Consider the following 25148-nt stretch of genomic DNA (forward strand, 5'->3'; position numbering starts at 1 on the left):
TTAACCCAGATTTTCAGAAATTTGTATTTCTTGCAGAGGCAAACCCATTCATTTAGGAATCAGAATATAATTTGTATTATCTCACAACTTCCACCTCTCTCTCTCTCTCTCCTATATCTTCGTCTTCTCCTCACTCCTGCTTCTGAAAGTGCTGGCCAGCTGGGACCTGCTTAGAAAATGAAAATATTCACTCACCCGGGTATTACTGCCACAGCTGTGGGGAACCTTTGCTGCCAGCCCTGATACCAAGGCCAGGGAAGTCTAGAGTTCCGCTGAAGTTTGCAAAGCTTTCAGTACATGTAGGCCAAGCCATGATTTCAGATGGAAATCGTGTGATATGTGGTCATCTTGCCCCCAAACCATGCAAAGCCTGGAAACGTAGTTGATGTTTAAGCTTGCGTTGGACTTGGAGGGAGCATAGATTATGAGCGGCAAGCACAGTGGTGATGGGGAAATTCAGGTGTGTTGGACACCCCAGCAGTGGGTCGCCTTGCCAAACCTTTCTATCCAAAATGGCACTTGCCGTCTGCTTCCAAATAGCGTGGCCGTATGTGTTTTAGATTTTTTTTTTTTTTTTCCCTAGAAGGAACCCTCGTCTCCTGGAATCAGTATCTTATTCACTCTTCAGTAGCACAGAATTGGCTTTGGAGAACAGCAATTTCCAAGGGAATGTCATGCTGACTTAGCAGCACTGGCGTTTTCTGCACGGTGTTTCTGGCTACATGGAGCATGTGGAGACTAAGATGCTGGCCAAAGCTATGCTAGAGAACAAAAATAATGATAAATACATCCAGCGTTCCTCTAGGTTGATGAGAACTTAATGGACCACCTCTGTCATCACTCAATAATCAGATTTAACATTTAACGTCCTTAATTGGTGATATCAGGGTGATTGTTTTAAGTATTGATGGGCATTTGAGTCAGGAGTCCCCATTCCAGAAATGGGTTTAGGCAATTTCCTCAGTTCCCTAATGGGTGGCTCAGTGCTAGGCAACACCCAATAAGTGATGTCAGGGCTCCAAGGTAAAAACTTACTTTCGAACTCAGCAGTGCCTTTCGAGTTGCTAAGTCAGGATATTCAGAGGTATAGTTGAAAGTGTGAGCCCCAGTTGTGACTACTCCTTTCCTTATGACTTCTGAATTTGAACAGTGAGCACAAACGTGTATGACATTTATTTCATTCCATGAAGATGGGACTAACAGCACGTTAGACTCTATTCCAAGGGGACGTGGAATTCCCTAAATATGTGGGACTCTGTTTCCTTCTTTTGAAACACAGGATATAAACACCTGCAAAATTACCTTGGATTTTATAGAGGTGGGGTGTCTTGATTTCCAGATGTCCCAAATCATATGGTTGAAAACCTTTATTATAGGCTATTTTGGTTAATTTGGGGCGTTGTCCCTGATTATTTCCTATGTCAGAGGTTTAGGAAATACAAAGACTAAGGGGCTAGAGACTGTTATTGTAAGAGGTGGTGGTTTGTGATGGGGTCCCAGGCCTGGGTGTGGCTTTTCAAGTACTACCTCTAGACAGCAGTGAGGTGACAGGCTGAAACCAGCATGAGGACTGGCAGGGGAGTATGAACAAAGCAGAATACTTCAGTGTTTGTGTTGTCAACGACTTGGCTACTCTCCTTTTCCTTCTTCCTTTCCTTCTTCGTTTGCCAGATTCCTGACTTCCCCATCAGAAAGACCTTTTCATTCCTCCTGGTAGAGACAAGAACCTTGTTGGTGGACAGGGACATGAGAACAACACATAACTGGAGAAAGAAAGCAACTGTCTCTTGTGTGACTGCCATGTCACAGATTTGTAGGTATTTAAAATATGCGTATTTAGGGCGCCTGGGTGGCTCAGTCGTTAAGTGTCTGCCTTTGGCTCGGGTCATGATCCTAGGGTCCTGGGATCCAGCCCCGCATCGGGCTCCCTGCTCGGCGGGAAGCCTGCCTCTCCCTCTCCCACTCCCCCCTGCTTGTGTTCCTGCTCTCGCTATCTCTCTCTCTGTATCAAATAAAAAAAAAATCTTTAAAAAAAATTTTAAAAAATGTGTGTATTCATGGAGTTTTCCTAAAAACGTGAGAGGCAGGCATTCTGGCTGCAACTTCCAGCAGCCCGTTGACTAGTGCAATTTGCAAAGTGACAAAAAAGCGAGACTGGGTTTCAAATCCAGGTCCGTTTACCAAGACTGTCCACCCTTCTATGAAATTATACCTAAGTGTAATGAAAATGGCATTTTTATAAATTCTAACTTAAAGGGATATGGGTACATTTTTCATAACCCCCAATTTATTGCTTCATTTCCCCATTTTTTTCTGAAAGAAATAATTTTGAAGTTGCTAGAGAGACAAGAAACAAAGAACTTGAAATCAGTCTTTAATAAGTCCTGAAAATAAACTGTCATTGTGGGGTGGGGGGAAGGGATGGAAGAAAGTTCATGTGAATGGTTAAGCCATTATTGTTTCCTATGTTAAGGGTGATAAGGATGATGATCAGAATGACCAATACTGGAGTGATCACCATATGTCACGCAGTCTGCTGTATCCTCCATGTGCACTGTCTCACTTAATCTTCACAACCTTATGGGATATCTAAGAGAGGTCAATTTATCCATGGGCACGTGGGTCTGTCTGAATCCATGTTTTCACCCTTCAACACTACATGCTGGATTATGCTCTTTCCATTTGAATGATACAAATAAAATGCTGCTTAATTTATCAATGCTTTATGATTTCAGAAGAGATCTCCATGAACACCTGATAATTTCCCTCTATTGTGGCATTACCATCAAACTCTGCAGAGGCAATCATATATATGCCTTGACCTTAAGGGATGCCAGGTCTTAACTAAGAAATACATGTTAAAGAAAAATCGGGTGCTAGACTTAGAATGAACTGACTCATCTTAGTCTAGGCTTTGGCTGCTCTTTCATACATATATGTAGGCAGGCTGAGTATGTGGGCTTTTGTTTTTGTTTTTTGGGGTTTTTCATTTTTTTATTTTTGCTTTTAAAATTTTGGTATGCTGATATCTTCATTTAATAGTGATACAGAGAGGAGACCATTAAGGGGCGATAGGGATATATATTTGGGGAAGCAGAGATGAGAAGATATAATGGTTGGTAACGAGTTGGCAGAAGGATTTTTGTCTTTGTCTCCAAGAATGAATTCAGAGAACATAAGCCAATACACTCAAAGTATACAATTTCAAATTTAGAAGTGGAAGGCAGAAGAGAATGGAATTTCTTAAGACCTGCTACATTCTGTCTGCTTTAAATATATGCTTTGCCACCTTGTCAATACTTGTCAGTACTTTTACTCATTTTGTAATCACAAGTATTGAGGGTCAAGTCGGTTGACTAATGTCACATTGCTAGTAAGTGAGATATCTCAGATGCAAAAGCATGATCTTTACAGTTATTAAAGCTGTGATCTGTTTAGTACTTCACGTTGCCAGCTGTGTTCCAGCAAACATTTTAAAGTGTGTCCTATATGTAAGAGGTCATGTGTAAAGTGCTGCTTTTTGGAGGAAATTCCCTATCATCAGAAAAAATTATAAAATAAGACTGTCACTCTGTTTGGGAGATTTGAGTGCTCATTTGCTGAGGGAAGGGGGCTGTAAATAAATGGTCTTGGGAGAGAACTTTTAGATCTCTAGGGCTGTGATTCTGATCAGGAATCAGGAATCTGGTGCTGACACTGGAAAGAACAGTGGTTTAAACAACAGAAGTTTCTTTCCTCTCAAAAGAAAGCAGCCTGGAAGGGGGCCAGTCTAGAGATCAGATCCTATGATCGAGTACTTAGAGATCCAAGTTTCTTTCCTTTTGTCTGTCTGCTCCTTAAAGCAAGAGGTTTCTATAATTAAGTTTATCTCATACTCCAAGATGTCAGTGGAGTTCTAGCCTTTGGGTCTTCACTTTGGGTGGGAAATAAAAGGAAGTTTGAGAAGGGTGAAAGGGCAAATGCCAACACTCTACCCCCCTTTTCAGGGCTTTCTCAAACGTCTCACACACAAACTTCAAATTATGTCTTATTGATCACCCTTAGCAACAAGGGATTTTGCAAATAAAGTCTTTTGGCTGGGCACATTGCCACGCAGATTAAATTTGAGGTTCTATTACTAAGAAAGAATGGGATAATGGATATTGGATAAGCTACTTGAAGTATTAACCGCAATTATCTAATCAGGTGCTCACTCCCAGTGGCATGACTTCCAATATAAATTCATTAAAATAACATCCTCATTGCCATGTGTGGTCTGGGATCATTAACAAATAATTGGATCAGCTGCCCACTCAAGGGAGAAGCCATGGAACAGTAGGATTTGGAGAGTATGTGTTTGAAACCATGCAGTCTGAGGACTGTCACTGTGGACTGGGAAAAGAAGGAATGATTCACAAATGTTAATAGAGCTTAGTCATTGCCCTTCTGGGTCTGTGTAAGCCATGTAGGAATCCACCAGGAGAAAGACAGCATGTGAAGCTGCATTCCCCATTGGCTCCAAACCAGGTAGAGAGTCCCCACCCAGGCATCCTTATAGCTCATGTTTGAGTATTGCATCTAAAAATATTTATTTTATTATGAACAAATAAGCGTTTGATCATAGGACTAGAAAGAACCCAGGGCAATTTTCTAATGGAAGTAGGACTACATCTCTACTTTCCCCAGATAGCTTTTGAAAGTAGGTGTTCAGTCAATCACGTCCCAAACTCCAAGAGTTTGGACTTATTAAACGATTTAAGAGTTTTATCCATCTACCCTTGAGTGAGTTTTAACAACCCCAGAGATTTTCTGTCTTTCTCGTTCCCGACTCCTACTTCCTTCCAAGGTTTGTGACAGTCTAGCTAGAGGCAGAGGCGTGGCTTGAATTTCCATCATGCAGCCTTCCCTCCAATCAGCCATGTCATGGTGGAATTTTTATTGGTCATAAATTTTTTTACTGGCTAGATTAATGTGATTGAAAGCATCACACCCAGTAAATACCGTCTGCTATTTGCTTTAGCAATACCTGTGGAAAAAGGCAACTTGGGACCCAGGCACCGTGGAGCTGGTGAAACCATTGGCTGTGCAAAACTCATTGGGGGCCCCTTTGACTGATGACCAGAAGTTGCTCTTAGAGGGAGGTCCACCCAGCAAGAGGCTCCATTGGTGCATGCCACTGCCATGTGTAGCCATGATTCACTTCACTGACTATCAAAGCTTTCTACAACTTTGCTTGCTGACTTTTGACCAGAGGTTCCCTTTCAACACGAGGAAAATCTGCCTAGAGAGAGAAAGAGAGAAAGCACATTACGGGGAAATAAATGGCCGCATGTTTCTGGCGGTCTTGGTTTTATTGCCTGAGGAGCTTTGGCCTGAGCCTGCCCTGTGGTGTTGCCCAGTGGATGTGTATTGTGGCATTTTATGGAGCATGGTTTATATCAGCATGGATTATTATAACAACAACAAGGGGGATATTCAATAAAACCTTGTTTGATGGCAAATGCTCCCACACAAAACACCTCTCACAGGCCAGAGAAATGAGTAGAGTGTTTATAAAAGCACTACCCTCGGAAATCTGCTTTCACAGAAAACCGCTTTCTGAAACAGGTTTTGAAAGAAGGTGTGTGATCTGGGAGCCTAGGCTCCCCATCTGTTTTCTCCCCTCTGACCTTTGGTTGTTTGACTACATGGTCATGACCCTGTATTGAGTGGGGTAGATGGTCTGTAAAGATGTTCGTGCAACTTCGCCTTCGTGCCTCCCAGCAGTGCCCGAAGCCCTCCTGCTCCCTCCTTCCTGGAAGAAATGCCAAAATTTCACTTAAAAAAAAAAAAAAAAAAGGCTAGAAAAGAGAAACACAAACAGCAAATGTGCCAGATCGCTAAGGGGATCAAGGATTGAAATATAGCCTCAAAAGTTGCATGTACATAGAGAAACCCCAAAACTTTCCCTAAACCCAACCTGGAACATTTATCTGCCTGACTCTCTTTAGTCTCAGGCCAGTTTTTAACCATTAGATGCCTTAAAATTATAATGCTGGCAGTGGCTAGGGTAGATGGTAACTGGGGGGAATTCTCTTTTTGAATTCAGTTCCTTATGTAGGTGGAGTTGGCAAGGCTGCAGTAGCCGTTTGGTGCCAGGTCCAGAGAACCCGGAGTGCCTTCTCTGGGCTGGAGTCCTGTGCATCAGGGTTTGGAGATGCAAGTCGGGAAGAGAAAGAGAACCTGAAAAGGGGATGACGTGGAAAGTCTGAAAGAGTGGTGAAAGAAGGTGTAAGGGAAGAAAGAAAAGGACAAAAGTCACGAAAGATACAAGAAAAAGAGAGGAAGGGATTCACAAAATAGAAGGAGTGAGGGGAGGAAGGAAATGATAAGGAGACAAAGAAGGACCAAGTTGCTGGAAAATAGATCCGCAAATCAAAACCATCTTTCACTGGAAACCGTGAGGTCGATTTCATAAGAGTTCCTGATGGTTTTGAAGTATCTGGCTCTTGTTTTCCCCTCAGACCCTCTTCTTGCGTTGTCACAGACCAAGCCCTGCATAGCAGGAGAGACGAGGCGAGCGCTCAGCCTGTGTTTGTGAACGGGACATGCCATGCAACCATCATGTGAATTCCTAGTGTATTGACAGAGGGAGAGAGAAGGCCTTGATGAGTAACAGAAACAGCCTTTTACATGAATCGCCGTCCAGTTCACTACCAGCCAGTGGCTCTAATCTCAGCCGAATGCGCAGTGTTTATTTTTCCAAGAGTGGGGCCTTCGATGACTCACGGTACTCAGATGCTACTTACTAATGGACCCTTGTACAAGTCAAGAATGTGACACACGGCGAGACACGCAGCTTAACAATCACAAACAACAGCACGGTTAATGGGGGGTGAAGCTTCGGTGACATGTGTCACACCAAAGAGCCGACTCCTCATGCTCCCCGAGGCCACAAATGAAGGGTCTCTGGACTGTGTAATAATGATAAAATATTGCCATCTGTTGGCATCCTGTGTAAGCAGGCTCTGACATACCTAACATTGACGTTTTTCCAGACGGCCTCTCACATGTCTCCAGGGAGAGGATATGTGAAAAGCACTGAGAACAGAGCAGAACATGGCAGCCTGACCTTATAGGAGGAAAAAAATAACATTCTAAAAGTTCAAACCTGGAGGAGAACAGACTGTTGGACGTTGGTCTAATCTCTCACTTCAAGGTATGGGAGCAGCCAAACCCACCAGAGGTTGCCCTCACGCAACTAGATGGATGGTGGGATTCTGCTTCAGAGATGTTGTCAAATGATTTTAGGGCACACACATTCCTCTTCCCAGTGGGTTCAGGACGTTTTCAATCCAGGGAGACCTTTATTTATTGCCAGAGTTACAGACAAGGGTGTTTGAACTGTAAAAATCATACATATTATGGGCAAAAGGGTAAATTGCAGTCATCTAAAATATCCCCTCTCCCCCGTAATCATGCATAAATTCTGGATAAACATGACACAATTGCTTTTATTTTATTTTAGTTTTTTGGCTGAGCTTGCAAAATATACAAGAAAATTGTCTAGTTGAAAAAACAAAGTCAAAACTAGAAACCAGTGTAATAATCATGTGATGCTTTAGAAGCCTCCAGAAGTCTTTGTCAGACCTAGTAACTTAGGACTTGGGTTAGTTTGTCCATTCAGAGACAGTACAAAGGTGAGAATTAGCACTGAGATCTCTGCATAAACCTGGGGTCCTTGAAGGGCAGCAACTTCAGAAGGTGAGGGAAAAATGAATAAATAAAACTTGCAATGCAGGGACTCCTATCTATATTTGCCAGGCTCTGGCTGAAGCAAACAAACAAAACCCTGACAAAACCATACCACAAATCCTAGGAATTTCACAAGTTTAAAGTTTAAATTTACACTACTTTCATATTTCAGGAACCCCCAAGCCAAAAAAAAAAAATGTATGGAAAAACTGTTATCAGGGTCAGTGGCCACTGATTTAGTATCATTGTGGTATGTCCCAGCAGTGAACCCAGAATTGTTCTAGAATGATTTTCCCACAAATCAGCCCACAAGGAAGTCACACAAAAGAGCAAAGGAGAGAGAAATCAAAGTCCCACCAAAGAACTCTCAATATATTATTGTAACACATGCGGGGGGAGGGGGAGAAAATAAAACCAAAAACCTCCTCCATGATCAATGCTTAAAAAATAATGGTGCAGAATTTTCTAGAACTGATGGATATGTTCTCCTTAGATGCAGAACCGTAAGTTTAGAAATATAACCAAAGACTAATCTACTTTAGACAACTTGTAGTGAATAAGGGACACTGAAGACAAGTCTTAAGTCTTCAGTGCAGAGGGAAAAGAAAGTCATCTATGCATGAACAAGGATTAAAGACCACACAATACATGAGCAGAGTTCAAAAGTGAAGATTCATTTAATCTCTCCAGATTTAAGGTGCTTCTTATAGAGGCAATATTCAACACATTAACTTGTTTTCCACTTGTTCATAAGAAATAAAAATTTTAGTAGATATGAAAATATATGGCATATGCATGATAATGTATATAAAACCGTAATACTAACCCTTCACTAACTGAATTCCACCCATTTTGTTTCCTTCCTACCTAGTCACTGAGCTACAATAGTTGTCACCATTTCAAATCTCAGGCACAACACAAAGATAAATACGAAACAATTTGTACCTGAAGTAGGCACTAACAAAACATAAATAAGGATTTGTGGACATAAAACATGTTTTTTTTAATAAGACATATAAATTAAAATAATTTTTCCCTCTTTGTTTTCCTAGAGATCCTATTTTTCTTAGGTTCTTATTAACCCAGCCATTCACTTCCCAGCAGAACCTTCTACCTCAAGCTATGCTTCCTTCCTTTCTTTTTTTTTTTTTTTTTAAAGATTTCATTTATTTATTTTAGAGAGAGAAAGAGGACGGAAGCAGGGGGAGGGGCAGAAGGAGAGGGAGAGAGAGAATCTCCAGCAAACTCTGCACTGAGCACAGAGCCCAATGCTGGGCTCGAGCCCAGGACCCCAAGGTCATGACCTGAGCTGAAACCAAAGTCCAACGCCTAACTGGCTGAGCCACCCAGGTGGCCCCTCCATTTTTTTTTTTTTTTTTTTTGGTTGATCTAGGGAGGCTTTGGAGACTGTAGGGATGAAAATGCCATCATCACCAACAGCCAGGAGAAGTAATTTTTTTAAGTGCCTTTCTGGAATTAGGACATACTGATGTTGTGGCGCCAGGCCTGGACCTATGTTACATCATACTATTTTTTTTCTGCAATATATGGTTCATTATCCTGTAGGAAGTTTTTACTCTTAAAGATTTGCATACACACATCCTAGGCCTGTAGACTGAAGATCTAACCATTCCAGTCCCTGCTAAAAAACATGAAAGGGCTTTATGTGTATTATTTTCGTAACTGCATTTTCCCTCACAAATAGCTGTGCACTAAACTTGGCTTCTCTCACATGATGAATACTATTGCATTTATCCTCACTTCTTAATACCCACCGCTTTCTTACAGCACAGACTGAAGGCAGATATCGTTGTACATGTGTACGATTTTGTTGAAAAGGCAGTCTCAGAAACATGTAGTATTCCTAACAGAGCCAGCTAGTTTGGTGGTTGAGTTATGATCCAGGTTCTAATGTGATTTCTCCCTGAGTTTTCCTTTCCCATCAAAGAATTCTCCCAGTCTTCGTTTCTTTCTTTGGAAATAACAGAATAAAATGTGGATTTTTACAAACCTCATATATTCCAGATCATTTAACGTAGGTGACTTGAGCATGGCACTGGTAAATACAGAATTTAAAGTTTGATTCCTGTGTGGGTTGGTTCACTGTGTCCTGCTTCATGGCTAAATAGTGTATCCCCGCATCATCTGCTAAAAAGTGGTGAGACTATCAAAGAAAATGGGCAGTTGGACTACATATCTGGAGTTCAGAGATGCCTTGACATAGTTGACACCTCCCAGTTTTCTAATCTGGACAGCTGGATATTATGAAAGACCATCTCGTTACTTTATGGCCCCAGTTCTAAATCTTCATTTAAAAAACAAAAACAAAAAACCAAAGTGTAGATGACATCACTACGCTGCATGAGAAAGAGAATTTCTCACATGTGTGCTTTGATACACAGTGACTGCTTTGTGATGTCTGAGCACAAATCTTTCAGCAAAATTGGGAGAGTATTAGAAATTATAAGCCGTAAACATCATTTGGCCATGTTTGCCTGTGTGACAGCTCAGAGTTTGTAAGGTGATGTGGTTTCACTTCTGAAATGTACTTAGATTTTAGTTGAATGAAGAACTGTGTTTGCAGAACAGCATCTCCACAACCCATCGTTCCCCCAATGTATATCAATTCATCACTGGCACACCTAAGATCTTTAACGTTTAGTGGATTTAAAAAAGAAAAAGACAAGTTCTGTAGGTGCCAACAATGTTCTAATCAGGGCCCATGCTTGGTATCATCTTCCTAAACGGAGGCTGCGCTCAGAATGTTTGTTCTGCTACAATTAATCACATGCTTTCCAAATGTCAACATAATTTTCATGGTCTGCTAAAAAGTAGTATTCATAATAGAGAAAAATAATAGAGTTACCATTAAAAATTGATCTGTCACTGTTCATTTTAAAATCGTTGGTTCTGCCTGAACAAACTGTATGGAATTTTAAAAGTTTCCATCCCGTGTATCCCCGCATGCCTGCTTGGAAAGTTTACCTGGCTTTCTGCATTCTGCCCATGCTTCTCCATTCTGCAGTGCTGTACCGAAATGAAAATATGATGAAAGAAATATAGTAGCTTGATTCTTTCCATAAGTCTTATCTCCATGTCCAGGTGCCATGTGCATGTAGGCGATCTCCCAGTATCTGCCATTTGTTGATATTTGAAATATGAGTGACTCTCGATTAAAAATAACAGAACTAGGGGCATCCGGGTGGCTCGGTCAGTTAAGTGTCTGCCTTCAGCTCAGGGCGTCATCTCAGGGTCCTGGGATGGAGTCCCGCATTGGGCTTCCTGCTCCACGGGGAGCCTGCTTCTCCCTTTGCTTGTGTACTCTCTCTCTGTCAAATAAATAAATAAAATCTTAAAAAAAAAAAAAAAAAAAAAAAACTCAAAACAGAACTTTATGAGTTTGGGGTGTTCCTAAACTTTCCAGAAATAAGGATTTCTGATAGAGGGGACAATTGCTGCCTATATTCAAGAATATTTTCTAAAAGAGGGTCCCATGAACTAAACATGTGTTCAGGTGTCTTTACTATAAGCTTTGAGCCAGTTTCTTTTTTATGAAAATAAATGCAGCCATACTTAGAAAATTCCTCAAAGAAACCACTTTCTTCCTTGGGCTATGATATAAACCACCCAAAGGCTAAGCTGTTATTTGTCACAGTAACTTCACATTATAGATACGGCACTGTCTGTGAGGTTCCTCTAACAAGAAACCAATAATTTGTGATCATTATGATCCAAGTTCTCTCATGAGTTTTGTATTTCCACATTCCTAAATGATTATGTACATGAGGCCCAAAAAAGAGGTCTACACAATTCATTTTACTTTTAAAAAGAAAGTGAAAAGGACAAAGACCTAGAAGAGAACCTAAATATGCGGCTGACATATTTTTTTGTATTTCAGTTATTATATATTATATATACGGTATCACCTATATATGGTATTGTAGATATCATATAATGGATATATCAGCACATTTTAGGCACTAGTACCCTTTACTACTTTAATACACATATTTGTAAAATGAAATGAGAATTTGGAGACATCTGAGAAAAGGCCTAGATGGAGATTTTGACAGTCATTTTTATGCACAGACAAATCAAGGGACCATCAAGAGAGCATGTGTTTCAGCTTTTGCAACCCAGAACAAGTGCTTGAGATGTTAATTCCACCCACCCACTCCCTCTTCTCTGACTCGATCCCCTCATCTTGCTGAAATGGTCTGAACCTGGGTTAAATCTATAGCAAATTTTCCTGAGGAAACCTGTCTGGCCCATGCAGAAGTGAAGCCTGTGTCCGTTCAGACACAACAATCCCTTCCTCTCCAGTGGATTAGCCCAGCCCCAGCCAATAACAATAAAACTCTCCTCGAGATCAATTTTCCACAAAATTTGTCACAGATTGTCATTTAGACACATTACTTATAACTTAAAAAATAACTAGCTGCAGGGGCGCCTGACTGGCTCAGTCGGTAGAGCGTGTGGTTCTTGATCTCGGGATTCTGAGTTTGAGCCCCATGTTGGTCTTAGAGATTACTTAGGGAAATAAAAAAATAATAATAATAACTAGCTCCTAAATTCCAGACTTTCAGGGGCTGGTAATGAAATTCAACAAAGCTATTTCTTTTAAGATTTATTTTAAATGTTGACTTCTCTTAGATTAGCCTAATTCCCTTTAAGATTAAGTCTGTAGCCACCTTGACCTTTAGCAGAGCAAGTAAGATTGATCCTCTCAGAGTCACCCTTGGCTGGGGGACGAGTGACCAAGCATCATAATTTTCTGCATTTCACATTTTCCAAACAAGTAGAGTGAATAAAATTATGAATCTGAAATTGTGGATATCGTGTTTGATAGATAATTGCTAAATTAGGGTTAAAAATATTGCATCCATTGGTGGATTAGAATGGACCAGCAGTTTCCAAATATGCATCTGAGCAGTTTCATACTGAGTGCTTGGGGACCTATAATCTTTCAAAGACCTTGTTAAACTGTTTGATAAGGGGAATTATTTATTGGTTCCAGAATATTAAAATTATAAAATCAAAATTATTAATAATGTCAAAAGCTAAATTATGTAAATTCTTTAGTTACAGTAACGGAGTGGAATGTTGGTCATTTTATTTTGTTTTACATTATTTAGGTTGTAATCTCAAAAGTCTAAGTGCCTAAGGCCTAAGAAGATCTTACAGCCACCCTGATCAAAAGCACCTGGAAAAGCTTTAAATCCAGATTCCTGGGCCCCACTCCAGACCCTAAGACTCACACCTTGCAGAGTATGAACCAGGAATCTGTATTTTAAAAGCTCTCCCAAACAGTTCTGACGATAGCCCTATGTACATGATATAATCTGGATCAAATTTGATTTTTTGCCAGATCCTGTGCTAACAACAAAATCTTATGCTTGTGTCCCAAATACTTAACAACTGTCTTCAAAATGTACTGATTGGCAATATTTATCTAAATTACAAATTCATGTGCTTCTCTGACTCAGATATAAACCACTTATGATAATTTATCTTATATATTTGCCTTGATAAAAGCATATTTTTAATTACAAATAACTAGGAACCATCCAAGGATATATCTACTAGGAACTAGCTGAATAAACAGTTGCTTCTAACATACTCTAGAGCTGTAAGAGGGAACGAGCACTGTGTGTCCCAATTTGGAAAAATACCCAGGGTGTATTGTTAATGAAAAACAGAAAGGTGAGGTACAGAATATATTATACATTACCATTTGTGTAAGAAAGAGAGGAAAGAATAACTTAATATCTTTTTGCTCTTTTTTAGTGAGTTTTTAAAAATTGGGGCACTTGGGTGGCTCAGTCGGTTACATGTTTGACTCTTGATCTCAGTTCAGGTCTTGATCTCAGGGTCGTGAGTTCAAACCCCACAGTGGGCTCTGCACTGGGCTTGGAGCCTAAAAAAAAAAAATAATTGAAGTGACATTGACATAATATTATATTAGTAATTCAACATTATATACATTACAAAATTATCACCATAACAAGTCTAGTGACCATTTGTCAGAGTTTAATTATTTTAGATACCTCATGTTAGTGAAATCATGCAGTCCCCCAACGACTGGCTTATTTCACTTAGCATGATGTCCTCAAGGTTTATCCATGCTGCTGAATAATGTTCCATTGCATATATATATATCACATTTTCTTTATTTATTCATGAACGTTTAGGGTGTTTCCATGTTTTTGCTATTGTGAATAGTGCTCCAGTGGACATGGGAGTGATAATATTTCTTCAAGATTCTGGCTTCAACTCTTTTGGGTCAATACCCAGAAGTAGGATCGCTAGATTTATATGGTAGTTCTGTTTTTATAGTTTTTTGAGGAATCTCCATACTTTTTTCCATAGTCTCTGTACCAGTTTACATTCCTACCAAGAATCTATACCGATTTACAATGTACCAACAATACAACCCCCAACAGGGTTCCAAATTCCTCACATCCTCATTGACACTTGTTTTTTGTTTTGTTGTTGTTGTTGTTGTTTTTAATAATTAGCCACTCCAACAGGTGTGAAGTGATAGGGACAGGAGGCAGGAGAAAATGAGGAGTTTCTAATCAGTGGGTATGAAGTTTCATTTATGCAAGATGAGTATGTTCTAGGGAGCTGCTCTACAATATTGTGTTAAACACTTAAAAGCTAAAGGGGATAGATTTCTGTTAAATGTTCCTACCACAATAAACTAAAATTAAAAATTAACAAAAACATGTCTTTATATTTACTTCTAATTCTCTAAAAAGAAAACGAAATATACACAAAAAAACCTAGTAAATATGTTTACAGATGAGGTGAGAAAGTTAAGGACTGTGGCACTGGTAAATGTGGATAGGGCAGGAAGGAGGTATTTTGTGTACATTTATTATTGGTAGTAAGCCATATGAAACATATCTACAACATATTTTTGAATAATTAAAAGTGAAAAATAAAATAATTTTGTTTTATCTTATCTTAGAAATTAAATGTTTTATCATTTCTGGATAATGCAAATTCATAATTGTAATGAAGTTTCTTGATGATACATCCGTACAACAAAAAGAAATAATACTAGCGATCCTTCAAAAAAGACATCAAGTAAACCCAAATGTTTAGGAACATGTGTCAAGCCAGAGAATATAATAGTCTATCATCAGTCTTGGTTTGAAAGCTAAGTGCTTTCCAAATTCCCTGGAATGACTTATTTTCTTCACCAGAGCATACTCTGATATTTTCTTGCCAAAAGACTCTCATCTCAAATCCAACAGTCCGGAGGCAGAACATAGCAGACTCTGCCCCACTACGCTATGTTTTTAAAGCAACAACGAAGAAAAGGATAAATCCATTTGAAATTCAAAATTCTGGGGAAATTCTGGAAGTGGGTGGATAGCAGTTAACCAGCTTTGACACAGAGCCAGAACCCCTGAGAGGACGCTCCCAGATTATCTTTCCTTGGTCCCCATGTGTTTGGGACGTATCAGAAATGTGTGTGTGTGTCTAATAATACTAGAGAAAACTGGATAATATCTGGAGGTAGAGCTTTTCTCTCATGAAATTTTGATACAAGAGGTAATATAGATTCTCATAGTAAGATACTTCTTAAATATGACTTCATTCTTATCTGACATGCCAAAAGAATATTTCTGAGTGTTAGGCATAGGGGGATTTCCAGTTATCCACTGGACCTTCTCACAGCACCATGTTGAAGCTTGTAGAGGGGAAGGCAAGTATCCTAAGGCTTCCACCTACGCCCATGTTCCCAAAATACCACCTGCATCTCCAATGAGCATGGCTGTCTTGCTGCAGGCTTTGGATTATTTTCCCAAAATAAAAGACACCCAACCCTTCATGGAATTTTTAGTCATTTTCATTCCTAAGGGGATGATTCACCAGTATAGAATTAGGTAAACATATGGGGGGGGGGGGGAAACTGTTGCAAATATGCAGATGTTCCTAGATGTCATTTTGATAAGCAAACTAGTACTGAACTGCTTTTGAATGACAACTGTTACACTCCCTTTCTTATTGCTGATTGAACTTGTAGCGGCCATTTAACTTCATCGGTTTATTTTCTGGAATATTAGAGCAATAGCTTGAACCTGTATGCAGGCTTATGGGTGAATATGTGACACTCACCCCTTGGCATTGGAACTGGATTTCAGTCCAGGTAGCAAAAGCAAATGCTTTTGCACTCAGGCTCTCCCCTGAAAATGTAAAGCAATGATTTGTCCTTACTGGCCTCTGGAAGATCTAACACATAACCTCTCTGAGATTCTGTTTCCTCATCTTTAAGTCCTGACATGGCAGTGCACATGAAGGCCATTTGCATCTAATTATTTTACCTGTGCATAATATACATCGTATGCCTTAATGACATTACTCGTTATTAATAATAACCATCATCATCATCATCATCATTCATCTTAAATAATTTTCAACCTTGAAGGACTTTTAATGTATTTAGTTCAACTTTATTTTTTCACAGAAGAGGAAGCTGACATTCAAGAGATGTGGGAATTGCTTGGGGCAGTCATCTAATTAATGGCAAAATAGTAGTATCTAGATCACAGGCTTACTAATTCCAGTCCAGAGTGCTTTGTGCCATATCATGTGACCTTACCGTCAGCATGGAGCATCACTCTAATTCTAGGTTTTTTTTAAAAAATGTGTTTTTGCACAGAAAATGAAAAAAATTCTATTCAGTCTGAGTGATCTTGTTTTCTTTTTTGTAGTTTTATGTTTTATTAATTTTCTTACAATAAGCAATAATTATTTTATAAGCACTTACCAACAAAAATAACTTTAAACTTACGTTGGTATTACATCACCCTATAGCTGTTTGGAAATTTCTTGAAAACAGAAAACAAATTAAGAAAGAAGATGTAAAAGTACAATTAATGCTGGAATCCTAGGCCAAGGAGATGAAGGGCTTTTCTGATTTGTTTCATTTTGTTTGTTTTTGTTTTTTGCTATCCCTTCTAGTCATACATCCTCATGGGTAATGTTCCTGGAGAAAAAAAAGAGCTAGAGAAAAATTTTGCCTTATTGCTTGTTCAGTCCAGCTCACTTCTAGTTGGATTTTAACTGGGCATATGGTAGGCATTAAAAAACTTGTTAAAATGTACTCCTTTTGTTAGCATGCTCTAAATCAGAGGGAGTCCAACCACGAACCTTTTCAGATGTGTTCATTTTTATGACATACACAGAAGATAGATCTGACAATTATTTTCACCATGTCTTATTTTAGAGTAAACAACACAAATAGGACATCTGCTTTCATTTTTTATTTTTGAGAAGGAAAGAGATTGAAAAACAAATTTAAGTCCCAAACACATCAAGGCAGGTTTTAAGGAGCTGGTTTCCCTTGATGAATCGGGATGCACAAAGGTAGTGGAGTCTTCCCCTAATCTGTTTAGGTGGATAACCTTTCCTTCCTTGTCAAAGGTAGTTGGAGATCTCTGTCTTTTGATCAAAGACATAGATTTATATGTGAAGATGAAAGAATTCACCCTCTATGTTTAATCAGCGCTCAACAACTTTCCGTGCTACCAGACTATTGAAGAATTTACTTTTTTCTTAAGTCTATGTGTATCTTTCCATGACCATAAAGGGAAGCAGTGAGAAAGAGAGAGGGATGCACAGCCCTGAGAGAGTCAGCATGTTCAGGTTCTAGCATCCACTCTGTTGTTAGTTGGATGATTTCCCTGAGCAGTTTAACTTTCAGCATATATTTATTGAATGAACAGCAATCTCTCTGGATTTCAGCTTCTTTATCTGTAGAAGAAGGGAATCAACAAGTGAGGTTCACCTCTGTGTATAAGAGATGGAGCTGGCTTGAAGTTACCTAGAACTGGGATAAGGGAAAAAATTTTTTGTGAGTGAGTTCATGGAAGGGACACTGCTGACTTCTGATACTAGAGCAGCTCTACTCAGAACAGGTGTAAACATTGGACTTCTAAATTAGATTTTCTTTGATTAAGGGTTTGGCTGGCAGAATAAGGAATCTGGAGACCACTGTGCTCTGTGAATTTTAGGTTTTTTTCCCAGCTCGAATATTCTGTGGTTCCGGTTATTACGATGGCAATTAAAGCTAACAATTGTTACATAACATAAATGTTCCCATTTAAATATATGATTCAAAGTATGTTCTGTAGGCCACTGTGATGGTGTTTAACTTCCTCAAAGAGGAATTATACTCATCTTCTCATTTTAGCTTTTAACATCTCCAAGTCTATGGACGAGTCTGACAAAACAAAGAGAATGTAAGTTGGTTGCCCAAGATCACATAGTAAGTTAGATTAGTGCCAGGATTAGGATCTAACTTTTCCGATTTCCGGTCAAGTTTTGATTCCACTAACTTAGCTAGAAATTAAAAAAATGAGCATGAGTCCAATCTATCGTTGCCCTAAGGGTTGAAGAATTTTTATAACACTTTATGGAATTCTGAGATGGAAAACTGTTACCACCAATGCAAGAAGCCTCACTAAATGGGATAGCTGCTCCCAGGAGCGCTGCTCTGAGGCCAACCACAGAACTTCCCGGCTTAACAAGAAGAATAGCCAGTGATTCACGGTAAGAATTAATTGATTAATTTATTAATATTAATATGTGATTTGATTTAGAAGGATGAAAATTCAACAAAACCTGGCTACCAGGAACCAAAATATCAGCTCCATTTTGTCAAATCTCTAAGGATTTATCAGTGAAGTTACTTGACACATTCATAGTTGGTGATTGGTTCAACTCTACTTTCATAGACAAGTTAAGAGGCAGGCTCGCACAGCCACATACTTTATCTGTTTCCAGAGACCACAGCAATGGAATGGGATGTAAAGGAAGAGTAAGCTGAATAGTGTCAAAGAAGGATGTACCTAGATCTGTTTCTGAGTATTCCCTCTATGGCTTTAGGTCATTCTCAGAGGTATCTCACGTGTGTTAGCCATAAATTTTCCTCACTACTCGCCATGGTGATATTTTATTATGCTCATTTTCCTCTCTGGTTCCTTCAATGATGCACATTGTTACTTCCCACCCTGATGTCCAATAATTCTGCCACCCAGTGTTACCGAAATATTATTTCCTTTTTTGCTTCTCTAGTTCAAACTTTGTTAGTATAGCTCTCTACTTTAGCTACCATGGATATTTTGTAGGCTAAATGGGGCCCATTCCTTTAAGCATTTTAATCTCCATTCTGAAGTAAAGCTATGATGCAATGATGTTTGGGCCCCTCAATATCTTCCAGATAATGTATGTAATTAATATTTTAATTTTTTTACTACCACTGTATTAAAAATTACCCTTACCAGACATGAATCCATCGAGTCAAGACTCTAAAATTTACCTCAAACCAATCTTAAGGGACTTCAATTTTCTTTTCCGTTTTTTTTGTTTGTTTGTTTTTTTTAAGGTTCTTCAGTCTCTACTGAGATTAAGCCTATTCTATTTGCCCTACAGAAGTGGCCTTAAGTGCAAGGCAAATATCCTATTTAGCTTCTCAAGCTGAGACTCCCCACTACATATAGAGTCTGTGCATAGTTTAACAAGATTTCCACTGTAAATTTCCACAGAACCCCACAAAATATTTTGTCCCCATCTGTAATAACTCCAGGTTGTTTATAGAGGCAGAATAATCTGCAGAGTTACTCATATTTAGAACTACTGAAAGAATGGTTGTAGAAGTAGTACATGGCCGATGTTCCCCAAGGAAAGAACTTAAGATACAACTCTTGCCCAGTTTAATCTTGGTGCCAACATACCCAGAGACTGTGTCTTTGAAATATCCCTGCCCAAGTAGTTAAAATAAATTAAGAGGTCTGCCTATTCCAGGAACGGTCCCTAAAATGACGATTTTTTTCTTCATGTCCAGTGATTATGTTTTCAAAAAGGTGCTTTTAAAAACCACCTTTTTGCTAACGAAATGCATAATCTGTCCAAAAACAAGGCTGTGGCTTAGCAGGTTGTTCTACTCGGCTTTCCAGCTGAAGGTAAACAGGATGCTTTGCTTAATTTTCCCTATTTTTCTTCATTTACAGTCATGCCATACTGTCTCCTCCCTCATAGCCCGAGGCAAATTCAGATGGAGCCACATCAATGTGGTAACACCAAGAAAAAAAAACATTTCTCCTCCTTGCGTTTAGCACAGAATCCAAAAAGAGAAAGAGTTAAAGAAGCATACTTTCATGTGCTGGACGTTTACATTTACATATTTAGAGTAATATAGAAGTAATGCTGAGAACTGATTCCAGGGAAGTTAAACATAGAACATAGATTACAGAAAAATTCCAATGTGAAAAATCCAGAACAAAGAGCATAGATGAAGTCTGAGTGCAATCTGAATATTGGTAGTCAGTACTCATGGGAAAGAATAATCAGCACAATCATGAGACAGATTTCCGACTTGATTGTGAGCATTATTAGTGTCATAATACCTTCACTGGCCTGATTCTTGGATATTGTATTCTTGTGGAAATGCGTATTGATGGGATGCCCGTCCTTTGCTAAAGCAAAATCTATAAACATTGTCTTGTATTTAATATCTTAAAAATAAGTGCATCAGCAGAAGCCTAATTTAATATCCTTCCTTTAATTAGCTACATCCCTGAGTCAAATAATATTTTTATTTGTTTTTAAGCTTTTCATGTACACATGCACTAGGAGGAAAATGGGTCATTGTTGTACTGGTATTTTCATACCCTAAACATATTTTTAAAGTATTGTTTGTTATTTACTCTAATATTTAATATAAATCACAAAACTTAGCAAGGTAATAATGCCAATGCATGCAACTGTCTCTAGTTTCCAAATTGTAATTACTTTGTTATTTTATCTTGCTCTTCATTTTCTTTAACTCCTATTGTGCAACTTCAGTGTTCCATAGGCGGGAATTAAGCCATCAAAGTAGATGTCATCTTGGAATTGTACATTCATAGGGCTGACCACTGTTCCAATATGACCCATATGATGGCTATCAATCTTAAACTCCTTATTTCACTTCTAATGAATGTCTACAGACTTGTCTGTAATATCGTAAAGGAAAAAAAAATGATTTTTGAATAAAGCCACTCACAAAAATTCAAGAGGACTTAAAAGTTTTAAATTCCTGTTTTAAGCTAAGTCTCTTCTGTGTTTCCCTGGGGTAAATAGTCAATGAAAAATAATAGAGAAGTTGCACAGACAGTGGTGCTGTGGACAAATACAACCATCTCCAAAAGTATTTCTGGAGATACAGAACTTATACAATGGTCACATTTCAGATGTTAGTAAGAACATTTGTCGTCAGAAATAATCATTTCACTTTTAAATTTTTGCGCCTTGGGGGTTGCTCAGTGCATTCAGCTCTGGGTGAAAATTGAGTAAGCCAGTGATTTGAACCCATTCAAATGTAAAAGAAAAAAAAGCACCTTGATTATTTCAAGGGTGGATCAAACTCTGGGCTTTAAGACCAAGTCCCTATCTTAACCTTTCTACACAATGGTCCTATGTGGTAGACTAAATCCAAAAAAAGTGTCCAATTTCTCATAGTGCTTTAGGCATCCAGGTCTGGGTAGATTAACTCTCCATTCATGAAATGTTTCATTCAGGTGTTCAGAAATAGTGCAGGAAAAATAAATGAAAACTTAATATGTATTTGCATCGAGTCATTTTACCATCAATAACCTGGACTTACTGGAAAACTAGAAAGATAAACTCTAAAATTGTTTATATTCTTTACAAAAATATGTTCTCCATATTTAGCAGCCCTGTTCATGTAGTAAAATGAATGTATACCTTCTGTTTCCTCTACCATAACCAGACTGAAACCTACCTATCGTGTTTGGATACACAACAGTTAGTTTAACTTAAATATTGTCCCTGTTTCAGTTGTATCTTTTTAGTTGTAAGTAAAAATGGGTGGTCCTTCAGTTACCACCTGGAAGGGCCCACTTTATCTTACAGTATTTCACATTATTTCTTAGGTTACTTTCCTGTGATGTAGGTTTTCTGGATGAACTTTCTTTTACTCCTCATGTTATAATCCATCTCTAAATTCATGTTGCCGGAGTCAGTAAATATTTTAAATATTTGTTGCCCTTTCTATTGTTACTTTTTTGCACCAGGGAAAAACCGAAACTCTCAGTGTTGAGAAAAAGGATGACTTCATTACAATTATTAGTATTGCTAGTTATTATAATTAGTATTAGTTAGTAGGATTTTTAATATTAGCACCAACAAGTACCTATTTGAGCCTTTACTGTGTGTAAAATCCAAGGGGGGACTTCTACTTGCGTATGAGAAAAATAGAAAATGCAAGAAGATCCCCCTAGAAAAAGGAAAAATCGAGTGTGTAACTACTTTAAAAATCTGCTATTTGAATAGATGTCATATAAAATGGCTGTCTCCACATGGACGGTGAGCTGTCCATCACCCCTCGTTACATCATTCCAGTTACACCGATGTAGCTGATTCCACCAGTGCTTGGTTAGGGTTTTGTTAAGACTCTGCTTCAGAGTGCTAATGTATTATTTAGTTGTGTATCTGTCCATGAAGGTGCCCAGGAAATGAGTTTGCTGTCAGGATGTCTTGGTGCTAGAAGGAGTGCCGTCATTGTGAGTCTTCGTACCCACTGTTGAGGCAGTAACCTAATCCTAATCTCAATCCTAGTATTTCACTGATGTGTGCACGGATTTCACATCACCGGTACATCTCCAGCTCCTAGAATCGAGCTTAGTATATGCAGTCGAAACAGTCACAGGCTTTAAAAAAAAAAAAGATGATAATAAAAACTCTCACTGATTGGGAACTGTTAAATTAGAAGAAAAAAATAGACCATTTATTTGCAAGTGAACAGCTTATTTAAAATTTAAGATATTTCATATCCACCTGAGAGAACATGGAAGCCGGAAGCATATAGCTTCACCCCTCTGCTTTTAAGGATGGCTGAAATTAGAAGTTCTTTCACATTCTCTTATTTCAGTCAGAAAGCAATCTTTGGCTAAATTATCATTCATTTCTCAATAATCCCCTGGTTTAATTCTGTTCTCTGAAAAAAACCTTGAGCATTATACTAACAGACTTTTAAAAGTATTCAGTCCAAAAACGGGATATAAGCATTGTCATAATCTCTCACTTAGAATTAAATTCCATTGTACTATTGACAGTCGCTTTATCCGAGAGTCAGATACGGAATTATTCCACAAGTAACTCATCTGTGGCTTCCAGCCCTCTAGCCTTGGGCTTTTCCTGTCTCAGCCTGAATGTCAGACCATGCTGTTGCTGCGTTGGATCCACTAGATCAATCTGGATATGGCAGCTGACCTCCCCGACTCCATCACAGAACACGGGCCAACGACCTTGAATTTCTGGAGTGGGGATGCATATTCTGTGCCCTTTATCTCTGTTAAGAGCAGTGTAAGCTTTTAGGCTTTAGGTTTTGAATTGCTTGTGAAAAGGGCACTGAAAAATGTAAACACGAGCAGCTGCGGGAGCCTCCTTCTGTCCAGGAAGCATTTAATTTGCTTACACTGGCCTATTGGCGGCCCAGCCTGCGGAAAGTGGATATTCTCCTTTAGAATGTCACGGTGCAGACTGGCTGACAGTTTTTTGTCAGTCAATCCAGTCACCTAAATCACTTCTTTGTATCTGAACCTGGGAAAAAATAGCAGTAAGGGAACAACCGAGGATGTGGTTATCATGAGATAATCAACCCCCTGGGGAGATCTGACACACCTGTCCTATTCTGTCTTAGGCCCGGGAGGGTGATTAAGGCAGGAAAAACTGCTCCCTGTCTCCTTCACCCCTATCACACTTTGATACAGCAGGAACCACCAGCCTATAAATACATCCCCTGATAAAATCAGCTCACCTTGCACCCATGACTGCCGTCCGCAAGGAGAAGTGGCAAATAGCACAGGAAGCCATAGACTGTTATTATTTTACTTCCCTGACAAGGATTCCCAGATAAAAATCCATTGCAAGAGCAGTGTCTGGTGAAAATGAAGGCCATGCCTGGGTCCACTGGGATTTTCCCTGTAAATCATACCTGCTCCACCTGGGGCAGGCCACCTTGGGGAAGGCTGTTGGAGACAAAATCCTCTCCATCAGTGGGTTAGTGCATGTGAAATCACTCTGTGTAACAGGAAAGACAAGAGCGCTCTTTATTTCCTTTGGGTCCAAACCTGTTTTGCCTATGAGCCTTCGGTCATGAACAACTTTCCTGCCAGGTGAAATGGAGTGTTTACAGGCATGGAAAAAAAATTTAAAAAGAAGACGAAATTTTTTATTTCCCTTCTCCACAGTAAATGCGTTTCATTACAGCAGACTTTTCAGGCTGGATGCCAGAAATCTCACATATGAAGGAAAACTAGTTAAAATAAAACAAAACCAATCCCACCCATTTTGATTTCAATGTGGAAAAACTCTCCATGTGGGTCAGTTATAAAATAAAAGTTCAGAGCCACACCACCTGAACCTGATGTGTACAGCGGATTTGGGGGATTCACGCTCATTCCCTTCTTCCCATGGAGAAGGTGGCATTCTAAGCAGAAGGCATTCTGCTTTGTCGCCAGCCAGAGTGAGTTTACCACTGAGGTGGTCTGTATATTATGTGCAATAACTGCTCTGTGGATTCATGCTGAAATCTGAAATATGTTTCCACAAACTCATAAACCAGTCAATGCAATAGAAGAGTACAGGGAAATGTGTATCCTTTCATGAATTGTGTGATTCCTTGATAATTTTTTAATCATTTCGATGCCCAGTCTGGCTGGAAGAGGGGGGTCCGAAATGCAAATAAGTTGCAGGTGGATTTTTTTTTTTTTTTAAGATTTTATTTATTTGAGAGAGAGAGAATGAGAGACAGCATGAGAGGGAGGAGGGTCAGAGGGAGAAGCAGACTCCCCGCCGAGCAGGGAGCCCGATGCGGGACTCGATCCCGGGACCCTGGGATCATGACCTGAGCCGAAGGCAGTCGCTTAACCAACTGAGCCACCCAGGCGCCCCGCAGGTGGATTTTTTAAAATGCAAATAGCATCCAGGAGGAGTGGGAGGGTCTTAGAAAGTGGTTCCTGAGTTAAGTCTCGGGGACAGGTGTTCAGTCAAAGGACATTGGGGGCCAGAGGGTTCAGAGAGGGATAAAACAAAATGGTCTTTGAGTGAATGCGTGGTTTTCCCTCAACAGTGGCTTTGAGTGCTGTCAGGTCTCCGTATCCCTTCCAGCAACTGGTATTATCACACCTTTTCTTTAGTTTTGCCAATCTGATAAGTATGAAAAGATTTCCTGCTATTTTGCATTTTCCTAATTATTACAGTGTGTGAGCCTTCTCTCCTGTGCTTATTGGTCGTTCAGAAATCCCCTTTTGTGAATTATTTATTTCAGTAATTTGCTCATTTTCTGTTGTTTTTTTTCCTTAAAATTTTTTTCAATATGTATGTGTAAATTGTTCTAGTAAGCTTTATCAATGGCT

Source organism: Mirounga leonina, unplaced genomic scaffold (genome assembly GCF_011800145.1).
Source record: "Mirounga leonina isolate KUSES-001 unplaced genomic scaffold, KU_Mleo_1.0 Mir_197, whole genome shotgun sequence".
NCBI lineage: Eukaryota > Metazoa > Chordata > Mammalia > Carnivora > Phocidae > Mirounga > Mirounga leonina.